The sequence below is a fragment of the Gallus gallus genome, chromosome 2 (genome assembly GCF_016699485.2).
Source record: "Gallus gallus isolate bGalGal1 chromosome 2, bGalGal1.mat.broiler.GRCg7b, whole genome shotgun sequence".
Lineage (NCBI taxonomy): Eukaryota > Metazoa > Chordata > Aves > Galliformes > Phasianidae > Gallus > Gallus gallus.
Window position 1 is genome coordinate 134,029,144 of NC_052533.1, and position 17,226 is coordinate 134,046,369.

The window sequence follows — 17,226 nt, forward strand, 5'->3', positions numbered from 1 at the left end:
CAAAACAAAAAAAGCCCTGCAGCTTTACATGTCTGGGAATTGTGGAACTGCGTTAGGTTTATGAATAAAGAATAGGGGTGAGAAAAAAAAAAAAAAAAACACCTTCTTTTAGAAAGAAGATCCCTGTCTCTCCTTCCTGTCCTCCTGGCGCAAGACAGTGGCTCCACTCCCTCCACGGCTACTCCACACCATCAGCACCAGCAGCCCAGAACACAGGGTTCACCTGCACTGCTGCAGTAATGAGATGGGAGGCCTCCAGGTCTGTCCCTGTCCCCACATGTGGAACCAAGGAAACCCCAAGCATCCACCTCAGGCCTTCCTCACCGCAGCCAGCCAGGCGCTGCTACCAGCCTCTGCTGCGGAGTTGCTGAGCCCAGCTGCCGTGCCCTAGCCAGCAGCCTGTCCTGCTTGGCGGGCCAGGCCCCGAACATGGCCATGGGTTCCTACCACGCACTTGAACAGGCTCCAAGCAGCAGTGCAGAAAAGGGGCCTCGGCGAGCACGAGCACTCAGCAGCACATATTTAGATTTTGGGCTACCCTGAGTGTGTGTACGCAAACACATGGGGAGAATTTACAGCCTCAGCGCAGACGCCTGCTGAAAGAAAGAGTAGGTTTGGGAAGCACGCATAGGACAAGGGCCCCGTGACTACGGCGGGTGAAAATTAAACAACCTGTTGGTGTAGCTGCCAGGTTTTAAGACTTCTGACAGAAACAATGGGTTATTCTGACAAGCCTTTCTCTCCACTGCCCTTTGGCAAAGCCAAGAAACCTTCCTTTGGTTTAAGTCCTGTCTTGTCCTCCCCGCTCAGAAGATCGGTCTGTGCTCTCAGTCAGCTATGCGCAGGATGACGGACCCAGCAGCTGTTAAAGAGCGGCTCACAGTACATCAGTGTACTTTCCACTGAGACCATCCCCAAACACTGGGTTTGCGCTGTAAGGATGCCTACTAGAAGGAAACAACCGCTGCAGTACGCTGGGCTAGGAAGATGGCCGGCATGCCAAGACCCGCGCCTGAGCAATGCACAGTGGGGATCTATGCGATGCCCACATCACTGCAAGCGCTCTGCAGGTGTGTATTTGCAACACTATTTATACGGTGCTGACAGTAGACAACATTAGCAGGCAGTGTGCACAGCTCCCTATGCCTCTTCAGTGCAGCCCTAAACACTGGGGACCTGAGACAAGCAGTCTCGCTCCCATCCAGCATGCGGCTCCCCTGCATACACAGACTCCCAACTGTACTCAGACATTTTCTAAATTAGAAGAAATTCTTAAAATGAAAACTCTGTGCATTGAAATGAGCCAGCTGACATGAAAAACAGCAAAACGAGAAGCCAAGAGACTTGCATTTAACATGCGGAATAGGTTGGATATCTTAAATAAATAAAATTAATCTGAACGTGCACTAAAGTAAATCATGTAGTCTAACAATGCTAGATAGAAATAATCATCATGTTTATCATTACAGCTTTATGTACCTGTTGGATTACTGCTTTCAAAGCCTTAAAAAATGTTCCACTGTCTTTGAATTAAAATGCATTTTCTTTATGCTAAATTTGTGAAGGTGCTCTTGTGGGAAACACTGCATTCTACATACATTTTTTATTAAAAAAAAAAAATGCTTACATAGCTTCAGAAAAAAAAAATGGCAAAAATCCCAACTTTGTCCATTCATCCTTTGATTCTGTCTTTGCCATAATATAATTCTATGAAAACGTTGCCAGAAATAAAGTTAATCTTTCCAAGGGCCTTTTCATCTTTCTTTAAAACCAGGGAGTAAGTAGCTTGAAGTTTATCAACTCTGACATACAGCACGCTACAAAGATGGGATCTTTGTCTCTTTTTGCCCATCTTTAACGTTTACTGAGAAAAAAATTTAAAAAAAATCCCTTGCAAGTCTAACTTCTGCCTAAGCAACATCTCAGTAAAACACGCAGGTAATGTTGCACCAAGCAAAGTAGCAGCAGCAGCAATATCTGTAAACCTATAATTAAGAATCCAGTGTTTTCCACACAAATAAAAAAAAATGCTTTAAAATGCATCTGCCCATTCTACAGTGTGGTTCCGAAACCCATAAATTACCAAATCTGTAAGGAAATCCACCATCTACTGGAAGAATGATTCCCGAGATAGTTCAAGGAAGGAAAAGCTGAAGAGCCTGTTGCTAGCAGTTAACGTGATAACCAGGCTCCAAAGGCAGAAAGAACAAAATACCTCCCTTTCATTAAAAAGACAAAAAAAAAAAAAAATCTTAAAAAGGTACATAATTAGTTAGCTTTGCAGTGCTAATTCAACAATGGCAAAGCCTAAAACAACTTCAGGCACTTAACCATGAAACTGTCAGTTCTCTTTGCTTGACGATAAAACATCCAGAAAGTAAACATTAACTCCTGTGTTTTTCCTACGTGCGTATTCCATCATGAAAAGATGATAAGCAAAGAATCACTAAGCAAGCTCTGCAGAGGCTTTTTATACTTTATTCTCTCTAACACAGAGGTAAGACATGCCCCAATTCTTTTCCTTTTCTTTCCTCACTGTTAGCTCTAATAAGCTCATACTGTTCACTAAAACTTGACAGAATGGACTGAAAATCATACAGCCTTTTCCCCAGCAAGTAAAGTGTTCATCACAGCAAGTCAGTTTTGAGAAGGAGGGGTCTTCTCTACAAATCATATTCTTTCCGCATCAAGCACAAAACACGCAGCAGCTCTGGCTCACAGCAACTCCCAGGGACACAAATGGAAGCTCTGCACAAGCAAGGAACGCACAAGCATGGGCTGCATCACCTCTGCAGAAAGTACACATTTAAACAAACCTCAAAACTGAAAAAATTGAGAAAAAAACTGAAATAGGGCATGAAGCTGCACACATTGAATTAGGAGGTCAGATCAACATATTTATCTTACCTGTAAGTATTTATTTAGCTCAAGTGCATTCTTTCAAACAAGATGCCTATAAGCAGCCTTTTGATGGCTGCTCATAATCAAATGTGTCACTCATGAAATTACAGCGTTTGGGTAGGGTACCGGGCAACTGAAAATGGCTTTTGCTACAAGTATGTCACAGGCAAACCTTTTAGTCACCTCGGAATTGCACTCAACCTCACTTCATTCCTGTGCACTGGCTGCATGCGGGCTGCTCCTCCGGCACACAACTGCTGTAATCGTCTTGGCAGTAAATAGCAATCAGTAAATGCTAGTTACCAGGCAGATATGTGCCCCAGGTACTCTTTTGGCTTTCCTGTCCCCCATTTCTTTCTTCCAGTCTCAAACTCTTCACTTTGGGAAATACCAGGGCAGGGAGGCATTGAAATAAATAAATACAGGTAGTGAAATAGTGAAATCCTTTAGCTGGCAATGTCTTCCCCTCTGAATGGACAAATTCTTAACTCCAAGCTGCTCCAGACACCGAAGGATTAGATCCTAACCAGGGAAAACACAGGAAAATGGTAATAAATATCTCATGCTAATCCACGGGAACTTTGGTCCCAATGTGATTTTTCTATAGCATTCTACAATAAATGGCATTACAACATCCATAATCTCAGCTCATATATCAGAGCGCTCTCTCTGCTCTCCTTCTTGCCCTTCCCTCTTTCATATAGCGCAGTTTCTGAGAAAGCATCGATTTCTGCAGCGGGTTCAGCCCCATTCCTGAACGAAAGCAGCACTGTCGCACAGCGCAGACTGCCACGACCGCATCTACAGCTGGCAAACCCACCATTTATGGCAGCATTACTCCAGTAAGGTTTCATCCGAAACTCCTTCTGATAAGACAAAGAAAGTCACCATTTGCTGAAGTGAAAAAAATTAATAAATTGTATTCACATGCAGTAATAGCACTTCATGTCGTGATGGATTTTACAATATCCTAGTTCCCTTTCCATTCAGACATCTGTCTTTTGGGCAATAAATCCTGAAAACCCAAGAAGGTAAAGCTTGCTTAGCCATGAGTCTCCTTTAACCCAGTAAAATAAATTCCACAGCTGTCTTCTTTCTTTCTCCTGTGACTACTTCCTAGGCTCCCTCCCACTGCCAACAACCACTGCCACACTGCACTGCTGAAAGAAAAATCTTTAAAAATGCCAGTTTTTCAGAGTCTTGTTTTTGACCCATCCAGGTAAAACAGTTTCTACCATAAAGTTCAGCAGCGCTAACAGGTCATCTTTGTTAATACAGATTTTCCTACACACAAATTAGAACTGAGAAATCACTGAAGAAAAAAGGAAGGCAAACCCATTTTAAATGTTCCTTAGATAATGCAATACCACAGCAAATCTCTAAGGAAAGTTAATCTGAGACTGCCATGAACACCAAATAAATTTGTACCACTGGGATATTTAAGGTCCAATAAATCTTGCTTTCCAATGGTTTTAAAACTCCAGAAAACTGCGTTCAGCTCTAGACTCCATATGTTGCGGCAAAACCGTCTACCTAAAAGCTACCGACTCAGATCTGCCATCTGTGAGAAATATTTTCAGAACATACCCGTGTTTTCTAAACTACCAAATTATGAAAACCTTCATTAAGAAAAAAACAAACCACAAACACCCATATACACATTTAGAAAAACCAACCAGACAACTTACTCTCTTTCTGTTTGCATGATAATGCTCAAGAAAGTTGGTTAAAAATGACCCTATTTCCAATTCAAATTCCTATTAATTTACTTGAACTACCTCATGTTGCAGTCAACAACACAAAAACAACATCTAATTGCAAAAAAATAAATAAATAAAAGAGAGAACAATAAAATCCATCACAGTTCTGAGATGCATTGCATCGCGACAGCAGGAAAGGAACGTGCTAACATCCACCTAAGAAAACACTGCTAACTGCCTATCTGATATTGCTAAAATACCAACAATAAGTACAGGAAAAGAATCAGATAGCATAGGAAAGCATATGTACTGTTCTGCAACTTTCCCCAATTGGTTACCTCAAAGGAAGATTTTGCGGACAGTGAAGATCACAGCTTACCTGGGCCTGTCAAAAATACCCTGATGTCCATAGCATCACATCGATCGGACAGTCTGCTTACATGAATATACATGCAATACTGGAGCTTCACTGCTATTTATTTGAGCCTTTCAGACACTTGATAGAAAAAAAGAAAGCGGACTGTGAATAGCAAAAGGACCAAGAAGCAAGCATGCTGTAGAAGCCCACATTTATTTTTAATTCCAGTTTTGGAAACAAACTGATTTCCAATCAAAAGAATTCCTATGAAGGTGCCAGGCCAGCCTGTGATCATGCCGAAGACCTGTCTGTGTTGCAAAGCACTGCTTTGGCCATAGTAAGCAGAAAGGCAAAATGCAAGATGGGGCATTAGGAAGTTCTTATCAGTTCAGAAAGACTGCTTTAAAGTGATAAACTGCACCAAAGTGCAGTATAGGTCCCAAAGAACCACAGTTCTTAAAATGCAATACAATTCGCCAGCTTTCTGGTGAGGATCAGATCTGACTGCAGATGAAGTTAGCAGAAGGTTAGGCACATGCGAGCAGGGAGTAGATCAACACCACAATCAGCGAGTTTCAGTCAACCCTTAGTGGTAGCTAAATTTCCCCCAGGTTGGCATGCATGTCAGGTAAGATTCACTTTTATAAAAAGCATTCACATAAAAATCAAACCAACCAAAACATCAAAAGAAAAATATGCTCAACTCTGTTTTCTCACTGGTAAACTTTGTGTCATAAACAAGGGCAGTGATGCAAAATGGACTCTTGCCTGGATTTGCAAACTTTTCCAGGAGTCGTAATATCCTGCATTTGATGACATCATGAAACCAACCACAAGTAAAAGTTGGGTTTCAATTTGTTCTACTTTTCCCTCATTAGTCTCTGTGTCAGAAATAGAATAAGAACCCTCATTAAGTCACATTAAATTCTTTAACCTCATTAAGGGCTCAGAATAAGAACAATACAAACACTGGTGTTTTTGTAAAAAAAGAAAAAAAATATGCAATACAGATGGACTTCAATTTACGTGTATTTTTAGCATGTATGTATGTGCATCCAGCAGCCAAAGTGAGACCAGAATGTGTGCAGGAGACACAGAGAGGCAGAGAACAGAGGCAGCGAGGCAGAGCATACCTTACACATGACAGAATGATACCTAGATAAAAGTGGATTAGGCACGATTGCTTCTTACTTGATATAGATGAAGCACATAAAGTTTCGTACCCTGAGCTGCGACGGAGCAGCACTCCCTGCCATACCCTGCATTTCTCTGCAATTAACAATTCCTCGGGATGTCTTCCAGGGAAGGAGACAACCTTGAGGGCTATGCAGGCAGCAACAAACAAGTGGAAAGCCGACTTCTGGTGCCGGGACTGTTTTGATTGCTGGTGCTGTAGCTTAGCAGAGGAAACAACACTGTGTGATTGCAGCTGAGGACACATCTCCTATTCATGCTTACAGACTCACACGTAAGATACAGGTGTGTGCCGAATTTCAACAGTCTCAGAGTGTCTCTGGGTGTGCAAGGGGTGGGTGTTTGTCAGAAGATTTATTGTAGCTGAATGACTCAGATATACGCTGTTGATAACTTCTGATCTTCCCCCCATAAGACTGGAAATATCAGCTCAATGCCACAGGATGATTTACATTGCTACAGTATGCTCAAACAACTATTACAAGATTAATTTAATCCACTAAATTATTTTTTTCATCCTGATACGCACAACACTCAGTAAGCAATTCAGTTCTAACAAAAACTTCAGCTCTGAAAAGGCTGGAGGAGACTCCCATTCCTGTGACAGCTCTGGGGACAGCCCTTCTCCGAGCACCCAGAGCCAGGTGCCAGGCACAGCCACCCCGCTCCCACGTGCCCAGCAATCACTGCTCACCTGTGAGACATACAGCAAAGCACATGGCGAGGCTAGGCTTTCCACAAGCTTTTGCCTCACGTATTCGGGGCAAGGTTTGCTTCGTTAACTGTGCGTGTGCATCTCTTTGGGCAGGGGAGAAAGCTCCGCACAGAGCGGCATATACTGCATTTTTGGTTTATCCTGTGTGGCTGCGGCTAGGGAATGCCTCATCAAGTGCACTTAACACATCCAAAAATGAGAACTCTTAACAGAAAAGCAAACTAACTCCAGCTTGAGAAGCTGAAATAAGATAAATCTTTGTTTTATTAACCAAATTCACGAAGCAGTGTTTCATCTGCACAGCAAGATTTGGATGAGGTTCCACATATTCACAGCTTTCATTTGAAGATCAGCGTATGGAAAAGTTAAAAACAATCACACTTTGAATGCACTGAAAAACTTCTCCCCCCAAAGAAAACTGCTTTGTTCTAACCAATTTTGCTTGCATTAAGCCACAGCTGCACACAGGAATTTTAGGCGATACTCCACTTCAGTATCTACTTGTTGTTTTTTTCCCCCCCAGTATCAGTTGAGAATTTGGTTTTTGTGTGGTTGGGCTTTTGATTTGATGTGTTGTTTTGCAGGTTTTTTATATATATATATATATATATATAGTCCCAATAAAGTCACTGGCACATCCAAAAGCAGTCTGGAAGGTATCTGTCTAGGCAGAGTATTTTATCATTTTTCAATTTAGTACTAGAAAAATCTGTCCCCACTGTTTTTATGAACCGCCAAGCTGTATGTTTAATTTTTTAAGTTTTAGTATGTATTTCAGACTTGCAGACTTTGCAAAGTAGGTCAAGAATACCCAAAGGATACACATTTGAAGGCTACAGATAGCAGAACACACCATTTACGGCTTTGTATATACACATCCATACACATTCTATATAATATAGATAGATAGATTCAATGATTTAAACACATTACATCCATACAGTGCGTTTCAAGAACATTCAGATATTTACACTGTTAGATCACCACTCATTTTAGACCTACACTAGTGCCAGCTGCCAAAAAAAAGTACACAAATCAAAATATGTTACCTTTGTTCAAACAATACTGCTGTTCATTATATAATAGAAACTGTCACGCTTAATCTTCCAGGAACCAAGAACTGGTACATTCTTGGACCAGAGGTGGCTTGAAATGGTTTGAGGCAAAACTGAAGCATATTGTTTAAGTAAATCTTGCTGAGAAACATAAGCACATTGATGATTTTTAACATTATCTTTTACAGACTTTTCTTCAGATATATTAGTGAACTAAAAATGCTGGCTTATTTTCAACATGCACAGAGATTAACACCATGGTGCTTCATCTGTAACATTTTTACAGTACCAAATTATATATTTCCCTCTGCACTGTCAGTCTGACTAAAGGAACGTGGAATCTGGAAGGGATGCTTGAGAACTGACGCCAGAAGGAAGCAAAATGCTCATATAAAAATTGTACACTGACTTAGCGAACACCTCGAAACTTTTTTCCTCCAAGTTCTCAGCCCTATCTGAGTACCCCAATGGCCACTGCAGGCACTGAGTCGCAAGCCACAGTGTTCATTTTCCATCACAGCTCAAAAAGCGCTGCCAATAGGAGCACTCAAAAATGCCTACCGTGTGATATGGATAAACATAAGGGGTAGAAATGCCTGACATTCTTCATAGCTGGAAATTTTAAAGCTCATATGTTAATATGACAAAATGCTAAATAAAAATAAATACACTTCACTTATTGAGGATCTGTTTTAGCGCATTACGGCTCCAGGACTTCTTCAGATTTCATCTGTAACAACACAGATTACATACAGTATTCATCAGGCAGACACAACCCTCTTTCCAGACACACAGCCACACACCACCCTGCAGAGGCCAATCCTGCTGCTCTACCGAACCAAAAAGTCCCCCTGACGTCAATGTGTATTTTTCAAGAATGAGAACTGCAGGATCAAGCCCAAAAAGCTCTTATGAAGATGAGAGGTTACTTCAACAGATTGAATGTTAGATTCAATAGAAAGATTGAGGCAAGACAAGTCTGGGGTTTAAACCCTAGGGAGGATTGACATTTAAAGTGTTGCCACTGAATTATAGCTCTCCACACTGGGTGGGGTTACCTCCTACTGGGTGGAGTGTCTCCCCTAAAGGAAGGAAAAACTGGCACAAGCCAACTCGGTCTTTGAAAGATTTCCCTACTTGCCAACTTATGAAGTCGTCCTGACGTCAACTTCGTCAAGAAAGTCTATTGCCCAACGCCGACTTTTACCGTAGAAAGCTCGTCTGCGCTCGAAATCCCAGCAGAGGTGGGAAAGAAATGAACGAAACAAGTCAGAAAAGTCTGAAAACAAAGAAGAAAATAAATAAAAAAAGAGGAGGGGAAGAATAAAAAAAAAAAGATAATACACTGGATTTTCTTAAGTATAGTCAATCAAAAAATCCTTCCACTGCATTTTCTTGTTCCCATTGTCATCCTGTGGACACAAATCACTAAAGTCTACTACCAAGCATATTGTAAAACTTGGTTGTGGAGGGAGCACAGAAAACAGCCACTCTGCCAGACAGCATCTCCCGTCCTCTGAAATGAGCAGTGAACACCGTTCCAATCAGTGCCACTGACAGGTGTAAAACACTCTCACCCTGGTAAAAAAAGATTCACTGAAGGTAGCTACAATATTAGTCCTCTCGGAATGAAAACAAACTGTCCCTTCAAAGTGAGGCTTTGGGTGCTGGGTGGGAGGGAAGGGAAAAGGGGCAAGAAATGAAGCCTAAAAAAGAAAAGGGACAGGGCATCTCAAAATGCCCATGGGAAAAAAAAATAATAATAATAAAAAAAAGAAATCAGAAAACAGTTTAAGTTACCGTAACCTGAAATGCACCAGCCATCACAAAGAGCAATTGGAGAAATCCAGCAGAGCTCAGCAGGAAAGATTTTTAATAACAGATTGAAAAACAAGAATAAAAATAACTGCATCAACAGGGCCTTTCTTCCTCAGGCCACAAGCCCGTTTTTACTTGAATTTTTAAAAAATGGCAGTTTGGCCACTAAAACCAATCCAGAACATTATTAAAAGTTAAAAGCTACCAATTACTTCTGTCTGTTCTTTTAAAGCAAAGTTTGGCATTACGTCAGTTGGTTTAAAGAAAACAAGAAAGAGAGAGAGAAAGAAGGAGAGAAAGTTTCCTGCTTGTATAAATTAAACCACCAGGGAAGGTGTCTAGCCACTTGTAAAGCATTTATTACAGGTTTTTAAAGGGCTAGTAACATTTTAAGAATTAAATATTTTAAAATAAATTTAAGGGAAAGAAAAAATAAAAGTCAATCCGAGCCTGGAAAGAAAGCAGACTTACGAGAAATTATACGTGTGCGATGCAGCTAAAGAAAGAAAAAAAATGACCAGTGGGACTGAACTCTGCAACTCAACCCTCCTGTTCTGGAGGCAGGAGCACCCCATGGGGGCTGTGCCCACCAGCACAGCACGTCCAGGTCCCACCAAGCGGGCACTCAGGGCGTCCCACGCTGGGCAGTGCCGCGCAGTAGAGGACTTCTCCAAGTTTCCTAAATCCACATACAGAAATCCGCAGCAGGAGTAAAATTCCTTAGTTAACGCAACAGGCTGATAATAAAAAAAAAAAAAAATCACCAACAAAAAGATTAGCATTTTCTATTCAGTTTTAGATGCAAGTTCCACTGGTGGTGTTATTAAATCTTAAAGAATAGCTTTAAAAGGTATTAAAAAATAAGAAATCGATAGCACAGAAGATGAATAAAACATAGATGGCTATTAAACAAAGTTCCTTACACACGGCTGCGCTGGTCCACCTACACCACACTCCTCCAAACCCCGTGACGCCAATCGAGCCGGACGATGCTCAGCCGCGCGACGCTCCCAGGCTGCCACAAAATGTCCACTGGGGACTAAGCTGAGGCCGCAGCGCTCATTCTCCCATCACTCCATGTTTAATCTGAGCCCCGGTCTGCCTGACGAAATTGGGAACCGGATGGCACTGCTCCCTGTCCTGTCCCGGTGGCACTGCTGAGCGCTAGGCACTGCACATCTGGTCCTGCACGCAGCCCTGGCAGGGCCTTATTGATGAGGTGCGACCTACATCAAGGAGCAGGCAGCCAGCATCATCCACACGGCGCAGCTACATGTCTTGCCCTTGTAAACATTTGCTCTTTCGGGGTGTAATTGTGCTTTAATCCTTCGCATCATCCAATAGAACTCATTATGTTTTTTTTTTTCCTTTTAATTAGCAAACACACTCCAAAAAAAGCAAAGCCTAGAAAGTTTTTACACGCAGAAAGAAGTGAACTGAAAGCAGTCTTCGGGCAAGCAAATGTTCCCTCATTGGTGCAAACTTATCTTTAGAAAAGAAAAAGAGAGCGCCATTGGCACAGCATTCAAAAAATGAACTCCATAATTCACAACAGTACCAAGAAAAAAGTTCTTCTCCAGGAGGACTGGAAAGGGCACTTTTATTTATCTTCCAGACAGACAAAAATAGTAGAACCTGGACCAGATATGCTGTAATTAATGCATCCAAAGGTCAGCAGGCAATGGTATTTGTACAATAGATGGGTACAGACTACGCTGGTTTTACTATTAATCACCAGGACTGGAAAATGGCATTGTTTTCTCACTAGGTAGGAACTTCAGAAAGTTTCAGAAACAAAGAAGAAAGCGTTTGCCTTTCCTCCATATACCTGTCCGCTGTTACTGCTAACCAACTGCATCTTGCCTCCCGAGGTGCAGCACCAGGGACAAAGCGCGGAGCTCCCGGCAGCCCGGCTCTGCCAAAACCAGCCCCAGACTGCCCCATGGTGTGTGGAGGAACTAAATTAAGCAGGGCAAACACCGACTGGAACGCTGTCAGTGTGTGGATGAATGGCCTCATTTTGCACCCCAGCTGAATATCTCCATCAGAATATATTTCTGTTCGGGCCGATACTTTTACTACCAGGTGGCAGTTTGTTTTTAACTGAAACTGTATTAAAAATGTAATTTATTTCCACTTTACTCGCACCTAACAAAAAGGGTTGTCAGATTCCCAGCCCGCCGTGTTCAAAAATATTTTGCCATAAACTTTCTCACAATGTTATATTTGGTGCTACCCACAAACCTTTATTAAGGCGATACTGCCAGCGCGGCTGCCGCTGAGATCTGAGACGGTTTCTATTAAGATTATTACATTAAAATATCGTCGAGAGTTTATAAGAGACATAAATATTCATACGTATACGCCCTCCCAAACTCAGAAGGAAAGTTCCACATAAAAAGAACAATTTAAATACGTACCCAAAGATGCCTGTTTGTAATTAAAATTTTGGTTTTTCCCTACACGTCTTTGCTAATTTTTTAACTCTTTCGCACTGTAATGTAAAACAGTTTTGTTTCAAAGCGACTGCCTGATAAAGTGCTAAAAGAGGTAATTCACACGAACAGAAAGTAATTAGTCATTGTTTGCACAATGCTTTGAAAATAGAAAACCCTCTCTGTCAGCTGGCATTAAAATATAACATGCCTGAAACGCAGAGATCTAACAGCAGCCACTGCACCTCAGAGGCACTCAGGTCCACACGGGGCTCAGCAATCACAACATGTGAATAATAATGTTCCCCACATGCAGCACGGTAACAGCGCGCGCTGTGCAAGTTCCTACGCCTGATGCGCAACACATGATAGAACGTAACCCTGAGATGGAGTCATACAGTAATACTGGACGCACTCAATCGCTAATAGAGACAGAAGCACCCCACTCAGCAGCAGCATAAATCACACTCCGAAGGCATTAAAATAAGAGAGGGTAACCTGGCTGCAAGCATGTTTGATGCCCAAGGAAGTCTCAGATCTCTGGAGTTGCTATTTACATTTTTTCCTTTATTAACGTTACTATGAAATAGAGAAAGAAAGAAAAGAAACAACAGTCTTGATTACTGAGAGCCCGTTGAAGATCCGACATATAAGCTTGGAAGCTGATGCAACTTTGCCCTTCACTTACTTTGTTGTGACTACATACGCGCAAAGTTTCAAAGAGAGAGGAAAGTTCTTATGTGCAACAACAACAACAGAAAGTGAGGACCGGAGCGAGCAGGGCGGGTTATGGACTGACTGCTGTTCTCTGTCCAACTTCTCCTGATCCCATGAAGGCAAAGGAGCCTTCTGCTGCCCCAGCAGCCGGCATACACACAGGCACTGACACCGCTGGCTCTATGTGTCCCTGGCAGTAGATACGCCTTTTTCAAGAGGAAAGAAGAAAAAGTCTTTCTCTCTGTCTATTTTTTACTCTGTAGAGAAGTGTTCCACTGCTTTGGTCTGACCACGTTATTAGCAAACTTTCATTCAGCGGTTAAAAAAAGAAAAAAAAAAATCTTTCGAAGTGTTGATATCATTTCCAGACAGTCCTGTCAGCATCACAACTTACAGGAAATAGTTGATGTTCTCAAACAAGCCCTCTATTTACTCACAGACCCGGAGCACTTAAAAAAAGCTCCTCACCCGGTGAGGTTTTCCCTAAATGTCACCGGTGGGATCCGTGCTGCCGGACCCACGAGGGAACCTCGCCGCAGCCCGGAGCCCCGCGCCTTTCATTCCCATTTTGGCCACGTCAGGACCTGGCTCTGCCCGCCGCTCTCCTCCGCTGCCCCTCGCATGTCTCACTCTGGCAGCCTCTGCTGCGTGCTCAACTTTTCCTAAAACCAACAGGAAAGTAACCTGATGCCACCAACATCCCCGGCTGCAGCTGAGGAGCACTGCCGGGATGGCACTTCGGTGGCTCCTGTACTAAACTCGATTAAATAAAACCGGAGCGTAGGGAATTGCTGCTTGTTCCCATCAGCCTTCCAAACGCGCTCAGCGGAGGCAGCGCGCTCCGCACCTCCAATAGGCGCAGAACGCTCTGTTTGGGGTAGGAAATACTTTTCCTTTTGCAGCGGGATCTGCCGGGGGTGTTCTGGCTGCAACCGCGCTGGGACCCACTGGGATGGCACTGAGATACGTCCCCTTCAGCACATCCCTATCTCCAAAGTTTACCAAAATATCACTGATTTTAAATGTCTATTAAAAAAAAAAAAAAAGCCGGGGGGCCCAAAAGTTGCGCGGTGCCTGGAACAAAGCCCCCGGAGGAGCCGCCGCTCCGCGCCCACCCCATTCATTGCACCGCGGACAGCACGGGGCAGCTCCAGGCCGGCGGGGAGGGCAGCGCCGCGGGCAGAGCTTCGCCTTTAAGAAGGAAAAGTTTTACGTCTCTCCGTGCTCTGATTGCAAAAAAAAAAAAAAAAAAAAAAAAAAAAAAAAAAAAAGGAAAGAAAAAAAAAAGAAAACAAAACAAAACACGCAAAACGAAACATAACAACACCGATCCCACCGCGGTGTGCGCGGACCCCAGCCCCCCCCCGGGGGGAAGGAAAAAAAAAAAAAACTTTTCCCCGAACTTACTGCTGCTCATGGTGCTGCCTCCGCGCCCCACGCGTCGCGCTCCGCACTACGGCTGCCGGCAGCGGCGCGGGGCCGTGCGGGCGCAGCTCCTCGGTGCGAGGCGTCCTCCGCCGCCGCCGCCGCCCCCCGCGCCGCGCCGCGCTCCCTCCCCTCCCCCCAGAGCGCCCCGGGCCGGGGCACCGCGCTGAGCGGGGAGGGCAGAGCCGGGCAGAGCCGCGCCGTGGGCTGCTCCCCTCCTCCCTGAACTTGACCCTCCCGAGCGCGGCGGGGCCGCCGCCGCTCTGCGCTCGCCCATTCCCGGCCATGGCACATGGCTTTGACCCACCGCTGGGGGGGTGGGGGGGAGAGGGGGGCGCGGGTCGGGGTGGGGGGCACTGAAAAATCCCTCTGAAACCTGAGAAGCGCTCCGGCTGCGCCCACCCCCCTTCGTGGTGGTGTTGTTGGGGTTTTGTTTTTTTGGGTTTGTTTTTTTTTGGAGGGGGGGGGGGGGGGCACCCTCGGGGGGGCTGCCCCCCCCCCACCCCACCCCGGGCACACGCCGCGGGCGCCGCGCCCCCGCCCCGCGCCCCCCCTCAGCCCCGGCCGCCGCCGCGCCGCCCCCTCCCGGCCCCGGCGTCCTCCCCGCCGCCCCCCCGCCCCCCCGCGCCGTACCTGTTGATTAACCGTCAGCGGCGGCCCCGGCAGCCTGGAAGATGGTGGAGCCGCGGCGCGAGCCATGAACCGTCTCCTGCTGCCGGCGGAGTTGGCCGCGGATTATGTGGCGGTGGCCGGGGAGCGGGGGGGTGGGGGGGGCGGGGGGCCGCGGCGCTGCTGCCTCCTCTCCCCCCTCGGCCCCGCGCCGCGGGGAGGGGGCGGCGGGGCCGGCGCGGGGCGGGGGCGGGGGCGCGGCGGGGCGGGGGGCGCGGAGCCGGGGCACGGCGCGGCGGCGAGGCGGCGGCCTGGGAGCGCGGGGCGGCCGGCGCGTTATCAGGGACTGTTATCGCTTGTCAGGACCTCCGTCTCCCCGCATTACGTCAGTTTCAAGACACCAACACTATTAATATCAAAGGAGCCTTCGCGGAGGAAAGCGCCACCCCAGACGGAGCGCCCTTAAAGAGACAGTGCAGGCGGCCCCGCCGCGCGGCCCGCGCCGCCCCCCAACGCCGCCGCCGCCGCCTCCGCCGCGGCCTCACCGCCGCCGCCGGGCCGGGCCCGCGGGCACGCGCGGCGCGAGGGGAGGGAGCGAGGGAGCGCGCCGGGCCCGGCCGCGGGCGGCGGGAGAAGTGGCGGGCGAGGAGCCCGCAGGCCACGGCCGCATCCCCCGCCCCGCTCCGTCGCTCCCATCGGAAGGCTGTAGTGCCTCCCCTCCCCCGTTTCCCTGTGCGCGCGCTGAGGGACGCCGTACGGGTTTGGGGGCTGCCGGGACCGCCGCACCGCCCGCGGGAGAGCCGCGCAACTCCCCTTCACGGAGCACGGAGCACGGAGCCCGGAGCCCGGCCGTGCGGAACTACCGCAGGGAAAGACGGAGCGGGCACGAAAAGCGGTGTTAAGGTGCATTGGCACCAGGACATTGTTATTTCTGCTCTTAGGGGACTTTACGCGGCGTGGGTTTTCCTCCTGCGCTCACGGTTTAAACTGATCCCATACAGCAGTATTACTCTGTTCGGGTGGGGAGCTGGAAAAGAGTTAAATCTGATGGTGTCAGAGATGGAGCTGCTCCCCCGAAATGTGACATAACGCTTTCCTTACATGTCTATCCTCAACACACAGCGAGCTACAAAGGATAAAGCCTCTAGGGAGGCACACGGAGCCTTCCTGTATGCATGTGGTGTCTCTAAACTTATCCCTCATACACACTCAGTTCGACCTGCCGGCAGATGGGCAAAGCGATTGCTCACGTAAACCGCCCGGCAGCACGTTCCCCATAGCTTCTGCTGTAGGACTGCCTGGCGGACAGCAAGGCTCATAGGTGTGAGGTGCGCCCTTTGGGCTCCATGCAAGGTGAGGGCTCCGTGGGGATCCCCACAGCCTCAGCACAAAGCACGAAAGAAAGAAGAGTCAGAACTCAGAGTTTGCTGAGGTGCCAGGGCCAAGTTCTGCAGCACCGCACTACTGTGCAGAATCTGCCTTCGTAAACCTCTCCTCAAGCTGAACTGCAGTCGGACAAACTGCTCCCATGAGTGCAGCGAGCACAGCTCTGACAGCTCGGTGCGTCCATCCCACGCGCTCTGCTTCAGGCTCTGCCGCTCTGTTAGCGGCATCACCCCATGGAGCTGAGAAGGGTTAATGCCAGCAGGTATTGCTGAGCACCTCGAAAGTGCTGGAGTGGAAAATACTCAAACCACGGTTATTCCCCTTCACTTCTGTGCTTGGGTGAGACCTATCCATTGCTTTCTCTTTGGCACAGGAAGCGATGCCCCACACCTCAGCTCCTGTATTTTCGTCCACGTTCTGACATAAAACACAAAGGTCGGTGATCGTGAGAGCAGGTTCCAACACGTGAAACCCTCGGTAACAAACACACCTCTTCCACCTGTAGAACAACTTGAGGTCTGTGCTTAAAATACATCAGCGTTCAGTGTGGACGCTTTTAGGGGGAACTGCAGACCCCGTTCTGAGCAGAGCTGAGAAAGGCAAAAGGAGTCCCCGTAACTCCAACGAAACGCTCTCAGAAAGGGAATGTTGTGGTATCTGTGTGGAAAAAGTGCTTGCGTGATACATTCTGAGCTTCAAGTTAAAATAAAGCAGATCAAGAAGATGTCAATATCAATCGCTTTGTATTCACCACAACAGAACGGGAGAGAACTTAATAAAGGCAAAAATATTTTCATAAACTTTTTCAGGCAAATTATTTATTTATGAAATAATTTACAAAGAAAATTTTTACCTCATGGCTTAGATACATTGCACATGCTGGTGATTGACACAATATGTTCAGGCTCAAAGG

General features: G+C 46.3%; 1 protein-coding gene across 10 annotated transcripts in view; it reads right to left on the reverse strand.

Annotated features, from left to right (window-relative positions):
* The window catches only part of TRPS1 (transcriptional repressor GATA binding 1), a 210,739-nt gene extending 195,696 nt beyond the window's left edge, over positions 1 to 15,043 (reverse strand). For 5 of the 10 annotated variants that reach the window (XM_046931720.1, XM_046931735.1, XM_046931728.1 and 2 more), the window contains exon 1: positions 14,301 to 14,348. The gene's annotated coding sequence lies outside the window, so the exon portion shown is untranslated. Of the gene's footprint in view, positions 1 to 10,664; positions 14,349 to 14,951 lie in introns of those variants that run through there. The other 5 variants (XM_015283047.4, XM_015283046.4, XM_015283037.4 and 2 more) reach the window with 2 other exon arrangements.
* Between the last annotated feature and the right edge of the window lie 2,183 nt (positions 15,044 to 17,226).